This window comes from Octopus sinensis, linkage group LG8 (assembly GCF_006345805.1).
Source record: "Octopus sinensis linkage group LG8, ASM634580v1, whole genome shotgun sequence".
NCBI classification, from domain to species: Eukaryota; Metazoa; Mollusca; class Cephalopoda; order Octopoda; family Octopodidae; genus Octopus; species Octopus sinensis.
The window spans coordinates 67,384,175-67,396,674 of record NC_043004.1 but is presented as its reverse complement, the minus strand read 5'-3'; positions in this window follow the sequence as shown (position 1 = coordinate 67,396,674).

The window sequence follows — 12,500 nt, the reverse complement described above, 5'->3', positions numbered from 1 at the left end:
ATAGGTTATGATGCCGTTGTTGCCGGTGGCGATTGTCATTATCATCATCATGGCCAGCATCATCGTCACGATCGCCATGACGATTAGCCTCATAATCTTCATCGTTATCATCATCATCATCATCATCATCATCATCTTCATCATCATCATCATCATCATAATCGTAATCATCATCGTCATCCTCCTCATCATCAGTACCAACACCATTAACACCGTCCTCATCACCATATTCATCACCATCACCGTCACCATCACCACCACCACCACTATCACAATCACCATCATCATCATAACCCTCGTCCTCCTCACCCTCGTCCTCTCCCTCTCCTCCTCAGCTTCATAATCTTCATCGTCTTCAGCATCAGCATCATCATCTTCATCATTGTAATCATCACCGTCATCTTCATCATCATCATTAGCAACATCGCCATCATCACCACCACAACCACAACGCGACCACCATCACTACTACCACCACCACAATCACCGTCATCATCATCATCATCATCATCATCGTAATCATCATCGTCATCTTCATTATCATCAGTAGCAACACCACCAATACCGTCCTCATCCCCATCATAATCCCTACCACAACAATCACCACCATCACAATCACCATTATCCTCATCATCCTCATCATGATCCCCACACTCGTCGTCCTCCTCCTCCACAGCTTCATAATCTTCATCGTCGTCATCATCGTCATCATCATCATCTTCGAAGTTAGCAACAACAAGAATAGGTTTCGTAAACAACAGCTTGGAAAACAATGCCAAAAAGAAGAACTTATGCCTTCGTTTGTCCCTTTGTTTTGTTTCATAACCTGGAGTTATGTGTGATAACAACATCAACAACAACAATAACAACAACAGTAGCAGCAGCAACAACAACAACGACAACAACAACACCAAAAGCAACAACAACGAAAACAACAATAGCAACAGTAACATCAATGTCTATGAAAAAAAAACAAATCAATGGCAAACGAAGTATAGTATCACCACCACCATCACTACCACCACCACCACAACCACAGCCATCATCATCATTATCATCATCCTCATCCTCATCACTGTCACCATCATCACCATCACTGACATGAACATCATCATCATCTTTGGCCTGATCCAAACATCATGAAAGCCATCGATTTTATCATCATCATCATCTTCACGATTATCGTCGTCATCATTGTCGACGTCGTCGACGTCTTCCTCCTCATCCTCCCCGTCGACATCATCATCATCATCAAATTTTCTGTTTCAAAGAGATTGGAATCTTTGTAAAATCAACAAAAACAGTAGCAGTTAGAGCAACAACATCTACAACAATTGTGACATCAACAACAACAATAACAACAGAAAGAGCAAGCAAAAGAAAAGAAAAAAAAGGAAATCTGCATTTTCTTTCCTTGTTTTATATCGGAAAGAGAATAGAATCGAAGAATAAATAAAGTAAATAATTAAATAAAATAAATAAATGGAATGAAATAAAATAATATGGAAGAACATAGGTGGAATATAGGTTGGAAAATGGAAGTCGAAGAATGTATGTTGAATAATTTGCACTCTAATTAAGAATACGATTGAGTGAAATAAGGTAAAATAAGACAATTGAAATATAAACGCTGTAAGGCCTACATTCTGGTGAACAAACATAACCGGAAGGTCACGACATAAGCGACAACAAAAAGAACATTTAACATCTATGAAATATACGGTATCAGAAACATCAATAAACACCGGATTCAGGCACAGAGGTGGCAATTTGAAAGCAGATTGAGCGTCAATTAACTTAATCTGATTACTCGGCTGTTTTTTGTATTCTTTTCTACTCTAGGCACGAGGCCCGATATTATTAGGGATAGGGACAGTCGATTGGAGCGAACCCTGTACACAACTGGCACTTAATTTAACGAGCTCTGAAGGATGAAAGGCAAAATCGACCTCGGCAGAATTTGAACTCAGAACATAAATTGTGCCTATTCTAGCATAAGGCTGGAAATTTTGTGGGAGTGGGCCAGTCGATTAGATCGACCAAGTACACAACTGGTACTTGATTTATTGACCTGTTAAGGATGAAATGCAACATCGACCTCGGCGGAATTTGAGCTCACAAAATAAACTTTTCTATTCTAGGCACAAGGCCGGAAATTCTGTGGGAGAGGGACAGTCGATTAGACTTACTCCACTACAGAAGTGGTACTTTATCCACCCCAAAAAGCTGAAAGGCAAAGTCGACCATAGCGGAATTTGAACTCAGAACATAAACTTCTCTACTCTAGGCACAGGGCTCGAAATTTTTGCGGAGGGGACTAGTCGATTGAGATCGACCGTATTTGGGAACTGGTACTCAATTTATTGACCCAAAAGGATGAAAAGCAAGGTCGAACTCGATGGAATTTGAACTCAGAACTTAAAGACAGAAGAAATACCTATTTTTTTACTACCCACAAAGGGCTAAACACAGAGAGGACAAACAAGGACAGACAAACGGATTAAGGCGATTATATCGACCCCAGTGCGTAACTGGTACTTATTTAATCGACCCCGAAAGGATCAAAGGCAAAGTCGACCTCGGTGGAATTTGAACTCAGAACGTATCGGCAGACGAAATACATCTAAGCATTTCGCCAGGCGTGCTAACGTTTCTGCCAGCTCGCCGCATTGCTGTTACTTATATTATTCTCCCTGAAATGATGAAATGCAATTTTGACCTCAGCGAACTCGGGAGAAATGCCAGTAAACAATTTCTCTGCCGCGGTGACAACTCTTCCGGTTCGTCACCTAAAAGCGTAACAATCATTTCCTTTCTGCTGGTAGCACAAGGCTTGAAAATCTGGGAGAAGGCGGGGGATTGATCGGGGTTGGGGGCTTGTTGATTACGTTCATCTCAGTGCTTAACTGGTACTTATTTTATCGACCCCAAAATGATGAATGACAAACTGGATCTTAGCAGGATTTGAACGTCAGTATTAAATGACCCAAATGCTGTTTGATGTTGTATCCGTCGCGCTAGCACCACCACCAGAAATAACCCTTTCTTTCCTACTAAAGGCACAATGCCCGGCATTTTGTGGAAAGGAACTAGTCGATTACATCTACCCCAGAATTTCAACGTTATTTAATTTATCAACCTCGAAAGGATGAAAGGCAAAGCCGACCTCCGCGGAATTTCAACTCAGAATGTAAGGACGGATGATATGCCGCTAAGCATTTTGCTTGTGTGTTAACGATTCTGCCACCTCACTGCCTTCAACACCGTCAGAAATAATGGTAATTATTTGTAATTTTTGTGCAAGACAAGCTGTTTTGAAGCTAAGTAATTAATCGGTACACGGCGAGCTGGCAGAAACGTTAGCACGCCGGGCGAAATGCTTAGCGGTATTTCGTCTGCATTACGTTGTGAGTTCAAATTCCGCCGAGGTCGACTTTGCCTTTCATCCTTTCGGGGTCGATAAACTAAGTACCAGTTACGCACTGGGGTCGATGTAATCGACTTAATACCTATGTCTGTCCTTGTTTGCCCCCCTCTGTTTAGCCCCTTGTGGGTAATAAAGAAATAGGTACACTCAAACTCAAATCGTAAATAGTACCTTATTAATCAACCCCGGAATTGGTAAGTTAAATTTGAGCTCAACGTGATTTGAATTTACAAAGAATGTAAGAAATACCGAAAATCCTTTTTGGGGTGCTTTAATGACTTTGCCAATACAAACATAACTGTAACGCCGGCCAAATTTCACCAGTTTGACAGTGATACACTAGATTATTAAAATAATCCTAACTCTAAATTTTTCACATATTAATTCCTGTTTTTTTTTCCCCCTTTTATTTTCCTTATATTAACCTCTCACTAAATGAATGATGTGGTGAATCGAACCATGTAGAAGTTGATATTAGGTGTTTCGTAGAATTTGACAATTCCTCCAATTTTGATCTATGTTTATTCGTCTGAGAGACCCTATAGAGTTAGATTCAGAATCAGCAAGCAAAACAATTTGTCGGACAAATATGACGGAAAGGAGAATTATTCGAAAATCGAAAACATTGTCCAAAAGATAGCAGTTGAATTTATATCGCCGAATGTACTCGGGGAACAAGTTGTAGAAGTTAACATTTCGACGGTTTAGGCTTATCTTACTAAATTTAACAAACGTGTACATATTTAATGCAATGATATTTAAGCATGACATTTACTTAATCTATGACAATTAATCTACGATAAATTAATTAATATACAACAATTAACGACTATTATAGCCAGGTAAATAGCGCTATAATACTTATTATAGTGAGAGGAAAGATTTCAGTTAATTAAAATTTGACCAATAGTTAGACAATTTAAATATGATACTAATAGCTAATGCAGTTTTGGAAAGAAACGTGGGTGGAGAATTTAAATTGATTCCATAGAACTTTTATATGCTTATTTCTCTTGCTAAAACTATTAGTTAAGTGTCTTTGAAAACAACGAGAAATACACAAATTAATGATGCAAATAGAAGCTTGACTGGGAATTATGATGGCGAGGAACTCATCTATGTAAAAACAAATATTGTATAATATAAATACTGAACTTGCAGGATATGAAATACATTATTTATGAAATGAAAATGTTAAGTCACACAATGTTAAAAGATTATTTATTAAATCAGCATTGAGAAAAACAAGCTAAATTTCGATAATTTACGCAATTAAAATCGTCTTATATAACATCTATTTTTTTTACAAAATGAAAACCGGAGTAAATTTAATAACATTCTAATTAATTCAAAGGTTCTTTGTATTTAAGCGGAATGTTGTTTACACTAAATGTAATATTTTAAACGAAAAAAATATCTTAAATACAAAGTTTTCATATTCTTTCCATAAGGAAGTCAACAAGTATGAAAATAATTAACATTGAAAGACAAGGGGCGTGATTCTCATTCTTAGGATCGACGTAGCAACTTCAGATATGGTTCTGTCTTATCAGACCTCATCAGTAAATTATTTAATATCATTTACTACAGATTTTAGATAACCAAATACTTCTATTGGACTTTTAGGGAAAGATGACATTATAATTTCGAAGTATGATGAACTTATAATGTCAATTCATATGATTTTAATTAATTCTAATTGTTTAAATTTAAATTTTGGTGGTTATCTTCTCAACTCTTGTTAACAACAATTCGTCATCAAGTTATGAGTTTAATTTTCGTTATTCAGAATTTCTAAATTCACAAAACCAGTTAGCTATGATACTTAACTAATTAATAGTCAAGCTGAAGGAGTATTTAGGTATTGTAATCACAAGTTCCATGCTTAACATACGGATTTCTCAATTAAGCCCTCACAATTTTAGTCCGAGACATGGAAAGAGACGCTAATCGCCTTCAGTACTCCACTAGCGTATAACTAATTACACAGTAGTGGTATATACCATGTTAAATTTATATCGCTTCAAACTAAAAAATTAAAAGGGCGCAAATTAATACCGAAGCGCTTTCTGCGGCGCTGTACTGATTTTACTAATCGTGAATATCTATTGTTTTCTCCAATGCTAAATGCACAGTTGTATTATTTTCATTATTATTTCAGAAAACAAAAGTATTCTGCCCAAATTCATACAAGTTTATTTCAGTTATTGACATTTCAAGGTCGCTAATTTTGAAAGGTGCAAGCTGCTTTGTATTTTATTGTTGGCTGTCAGTATTACACATAATAAGAGGCGCAGGAGTGGCTGAGTGGTAAGTAGCTTGCTTACCAACCACATGGTTCCGGATTCAGTCCGACTTGGTGGCACGTCGGGCAAGTGTCTTCTACTATAGCCTCGGTCCGACCAAAGCCATGTGAGTGGATTTGGTAGATGGAAACTGAAAGAAGCCCGTCGTATATATGTATATTTACGTTTGTGTATATGTTTGTGCGTCTGTGACAACCTATGGTGGTGTGCTTACACTTATTGAGAAGGTGGTGAGCTGTCAAAGGCATCAGCATGCCAAGAAAAATACTTCACAGCATTTCGCCTGTCCTTACGCTCTGAGCTTATATTCCAAAAGAATCGACTTATGTACATTACGTACATTATTTTCATTATTTTCATTCGACGGATAAATTTCTTAATCTGACATGTCTTCACCATTTCAGATTCTTGCATGTACGACTTTTCCAGATCTTGTTTGATTCTCTTTCTATCATCTCTGGTTATTTCACTAAGTAATTAAGATAACCTCTCTTTGATTTCGTTATTTAGTTGATGTTTTTTCCTACGGTTGTTCTGGATCCTCTCATGCACGAGGGCATGTCCTGCCTTTTCCGCTACACTTTTAGCTTTATATGAATCGACTTGTGCCATTATATTCAAGCCAGGTGGTATTAGCTTTCAGTCTCTACATCCACCGAGACGTTGTGTTACCAACAAACAAGACGAGGACAAATATCCGCCGAATGTAAATAATGTAAATAATGTAAATAGTCGCCTCAACCTTTCATTATTTCGGAGCTCCTTCATCGAAAATGCTGGCCTCGTTCCAAAATTTATAAACCAATATTACAAATAATGGCAAATATTGAGCTGGTACAGCCATTGGCATGCCGTGCAAAAAGCATAGGGGCATTTTGAAATATTTATGTTCTCAGCTGAAATTCCACGGCAGCAGACATTGCGTGAATATAATAATACCAGTTGAGTGTTGGGGTCGGTGTAATCGTCTTGTCCCCTCCCACAATATTACTGGTATTGTGCCAGAAACTTAAGCCATTATTATGTTTAGTGAGATTTCATAGTTATGAATGATACTCAGATGATACTGTCACACACGCAGAGGATGAGCGGGAAAGAAATAAGCTAACCAGAAAAACACTGGACATGCACACAAGTACATGCAGATATACGCACACATACAGATTCGTTAGAGCTTGGGATAAAATGTTTTTTATGGTACGCAATATCAAATATTTTGATTTTGAATGTGATTTCAAATCCTGCCGAGGTCATATTTAGCTTCTATCATTCCTAGACAAATAACGTAAAGTATTTATAAGACTTGGGTTGAGACGAGACTATAGATATTAATATTCTCTCAAAATGCAACAAGGAGCCATAATTCACCGAGAGTGTGAAGCGAACTTTTTAAACATTCCGATGTGCTCTATCTGGATTACGTGTTATACAGTGAAAAAATAAACCTGTGACTTCATCAGTTATTTCAGTTACGTGTAATGGCTTTACATTGTTGATGCTATACGAGACACTTCAAAAACAAACAATTATTTTGATATCATAGACGTTTCTGAATCAGTGATTATTGCTTTTCATTCGTAAACAAATATTTGCTGTTTCGTGGGAAACGTTCATAACATCTAGTTCTTCTCAAAAAAAAAAAAAGGAAATATAAATTCATTTAATCTTTTATTTTTTACTTCATTCAGTCATTGCACTGCGGCTAATCTGAAGTATCGTCTTAAAGAATTTTCATTGAACGAATCGTTCCATGTACTTATGTTTTAAAACGCGGGGTATTGATACAATTCTATCGTTTATTTTCTGCAGAACCGCTAGTCAACGAAGACGTAACGACAACACCGGCTGTCAAGCGGTGTGGGGGGACAGGCAGAAACACACACATACATAGATAAATCCACCAATATATATATATATATATATGTATAAGTATTTGTATATATATATGTATATGTGTATGTATGTATGTATGTATATATATATATATATATATATATGTGTGTGTGTGTGTGTGTGTGTGTGTGTGTATACATATATTTATATACCCGATGTGTCTCTTAGTTTCAGTTTAACTAATCCTTTCACGAGGCTTAGTTAAATCGAAGGTGCTACGTTGCAAGACAGAACACAGACCCGTGTGGTTGGGAAGCAAACTTCTTACCTCACCGCCACCGTCGCTACATAATTTCTAACCTAGCGGCAATGTGAATATTGGAAGGGAGAAGCTCGCCAATTAAATCACGTTCCTGATTGTATCATTTATCTACCCGGAAGAAGGAACGGTATAATTGCGCACTCGGCATTTTAATTCGGAACACACACACACACACACAAACATACACGCATAAGGCCATAACCGCATATGCGAATTCTGTTATCCAAATGTTCCGTTAATTTATAATTGGTCTGTCATAGACAGAAGACAAGAAAGTTACGGGTGAGGAGTTAGTCTATGGCGTGGTTCGGTACACGATAAGTAACATTTTTTAACAACCTCTCAACGGAGAATATGAATAGCCGTAGATAAATATTGCAATAATTTGTCCGACTACCAAACGATTCTTTCATTTAATTGTTTCAATACCAAACACTTGACTGGTTCTTTATTTTTATCCATCTAGAAATGAAGAAAGGAAAATTGTTATTGGTAGGGTTTAACCTTTAGATAATAACACATTGTCTGACGCACTATCCATTCTGTCAGTTCGTGCGTTTTATCATTGTTTGCAGCAGCGTAGATGGAACAAAACTTTGATTAAATTGATGAAAGTGGGTACAGTATGTACAACTTGTCAATGATCCTGAACTATCGGGGATCTAAGACAAAGTTTGAATATATTAGCTTCAAATTTTGACAATAGGCCAGCCGTTTCGGGGGAGGTAAAATGTCGGTTACATCGACCACGGTATGCAACTGGTAGTTATTTTATCAAAATGCTTGGGTGTATTGAGGATTATTAGTGTTCAAACGGGGAGACGTGTGCAATAACGGTACTGATAGAATTCTTTCTAGTCAACACCAATATCATTTTTGTACATCGTGAATATATATCATATTATGAAATTTGTCCTTTATTCTTCCCATGGAGGGTTTGATCAGAGGTCGATTTAGCTATTAATTCTGACTCGTCAATCACACACATAGATTCTTTAGTTCTTACATTGTACAGTTTCATTAATTTCATTGATAAATTTGGTAATTACACAGAGGATCGTGTTGGTCACTTCTGGTTGAAGTTTAATTTCCTTTTAGTCTCTTATGTTGGTTATGTGGTGTTCACGATATAGTTTTGCTGTCACATAAACCTAGATTAGAGCGATGATTAATCGGACACACCACCAGCATATTTTGAGGGCCTTTTTATCTTATAATTGTGCGAGGGTGTACTGAAAATTTCTCAGCTTTAAGGGTGTCGCGATAGGTCTGGTTTGAGACCCAACCGTCAGTATTCATTTACAGGGATTAGAAAAACAGAAGGAACCTTGGCACTAAGTGTGCGTATCTATGAAGAAAACATGTTAAATAAAAATAATAATTAAGATACTCCCGTATTTTCTTTTACTCGAGGCCAGAACCTTTCACCACACCCTCGTACAATAATCTAAGTTGGACCAAGACTTTCCAATTTATTGTATTGTACATTTAACACAATAACCTATATGTATTTATTGTGGAGAATGCTTCCCTGGAGAAGGCTTCTAAACAACATTGTTTATAATATTAATATATTGCTACAGACCACCTGTCGCTAAAAGTAGCTACTCCTTTCGAACCAGGTCTCTTTCCTCAACAAGTTGACACTTTAGACAATTCCGCTATAATAAAACCAGCAGATGACTATGAATACTGAATTTATCTCCCTTGCTTTTACTTACTGAATTTTAAGCTCGCATAGATGGAGTTGCTCTATATATACGTCAATATATATAACAGCAATGCATTTACTATTAGTTAATACAAAGTATTTTAACTCCATATATTTATATATATATATATATATAATATATATATATATATATATATATATATATATATTATATAATATTATATATATATATGTATATATATATATATATGTATATATATATATGTTATATATATACATGTATATATATTGGAGATTCGAATTGAGTTGCAGCTTCTACTAACATCATATTTTTTTCTTATTTCCTTTCTGCTTTTCTCTTTTAGTTTATAATCTTTCTCTCATCCTTTCATAAAAATAATGTATCTTGGACGACATTACTCAATATGTCCTTCAGGTATTTGTTAAATATAATATAAGGCTAGGATTTGAACAGGAATTCAATACTACAGATATCAGATCTTACTAGATTCTTCCATAAATGTTTACCTTTATCTGTTTGTTGTAGTTGTTGTTACTGATGTAGTTTTGCTGTGATGCTGCTACTATTACAACTGTCACTGGAGCTGCAACTACTACTATTTTCTGTCGTTGATGGCTATGTCATTAGAGTCGCCGCATCTTCGTCACCACAGTAACCAAGCAACTCTGCTGTCTCAAATAGCATATTTATCTGTCAATTCACTTTTATTTTCTTTCCATCATTATATATGATTGTCCCTATCTATCTATCTATCTATCTATCTATCTATCTATCTATCTATCTATCTATCTATCTATCTATCTATCTATCTATCTATCTATCTACCTACCTACCTACCGATCTACCTACCTACCTACCTATTTATCTATCTATCTATCTATCTATCTATCTATCTATCTATCTATCTATCTATCTACCTACCTACCTATCTATCTATCTATCTATCTATCTATCTATCTATCTATCTATCTATCCATCTATCTATCTATCTATCTATCTATCTATCTATCTATCTATCTATCTATCTATTCATCCATCCATCCATCCTATCTATCTATCTATCTATCTATCTATCTATCTATCTATCTACCTACCTATATATCTATCTATTGTGTCTATCTGTGTGTGAGTATCTGTATGTGTGCGTATATGTACTTGGGTGCGTGCCCAGTTTGTCTGGTTAGCTTGATTATTTCTTTCCCGCTCTTCCTCTGCGTGGGTGAATCTGTACAGGTGTATGCGTATGTATGTGTATACACTCATGCACTAAACTGCAAACCTACACGATACACTCATATATTTATGCACACACACATACAGTAGAAAGCTTTCCTGCGTGTGTGCGTGCATATATATATATATATATATTGGCCTACTCGCTTAGCCAGCGGGGTGGCGTCATTCGAAGGCTAAAATAATGCGAAGCGCATTGTGAGCAGCGATGTGTAGCAACATCTGATAGCCTGGTCGGTCTGGGTGATCACGGTGATACACACATACATATATACATATATAGAATTATGTGTATACATACAGACATACATACATACATATATATATATATATATATATAATATATATATATATATAATATATATATATATATATATTCTTTTATTGTTTTACTCTTTTATATGTTTCAGCCTTGAGGCTGTGGCCGCGCTGGGGTACTGCGATTGATATGTGTTTGTGTAGTTATATTTAATTTATTATGTGTGGTGTGTGTGTGTTGTTGAGAGAGAAGGTGGAGAGAGAAAGAGAGAGAGAGATAGCGCGTACAGTTTATGCAATACACATACAAAATATATTAAAAAAAACTACCTAAAATGTGATATTTGCTTGTTCCTCCGATCACAATGCAAGTCTCAGCCTAAAACCTATACGAAACACTAACAAACTGCAAATCCTCTTTGGATGTAATGCATAACTGATGCAATGTTGTTCGAAACAGCTGTTGTGTCACAGATTTCATACACTTTGCTTGGGTTGAGCCAAAGCTGAAGTAATAGTCATTAGTCGTAGATACCATGTAGTGAGACGCAGTGATGGTAAACCAGTAAACTTCTGGCTCCAGACCCACTTTTTTTAACCACACGATAATGCCTGCTTCCACAGTAACATTTTCAACAGGAATGCAAATCACACAGATACACATATATGGGAAATCTAGGAGATACAAACACACACATACTTCATAACCGCCCCTCACACAGACACACAGACACACATACACATACACACACACAAACACGTACACGGACACACATCTATATATGTGTGTATATATAAGTATACCACCATATTCATATATATATGTTTCAGTCTTTCTGTTTCGCTTGTTGTAGGCTTTGGACTGCGGCCATGCTGGAGCAGTGTCGCGAAGGGGTTTAGTTGTAGATCTCGACCCCGGTACTTATTAATTTTTCAGTCTGGTACATATTCTATGGGTCCCATTTGCCGCCGGACGCTATGTTATGCGAACATAAACAAACTAACATCGTATGTTTGGTGGGGCAGAAATGCAAGTACACACGTGAACGCGCACAATAGGTCACGCAAAAATGAAAGGTGACACAATCACACACACCCACATATATATATATATATATATATATATATATATATATGTTGTGTGTGTATATTATGTATGTATGTATGTAGTGGATGTATGTATGTATGTATATATATAATATATATATGTATATCTGTAGCATATATAGTATATCTGTATGCATATATATATATATATATATGTATATATATATATAACTATATATATACTATATATATATATCTTATATATATACACGTATATATATATATTTATATATATACATACGTATACACACGCTGATGGCGACGGTTTTTTTCTTCATTTTTTCATCTTCCGTCCACCACAACACTTCCAAAGGAATAAG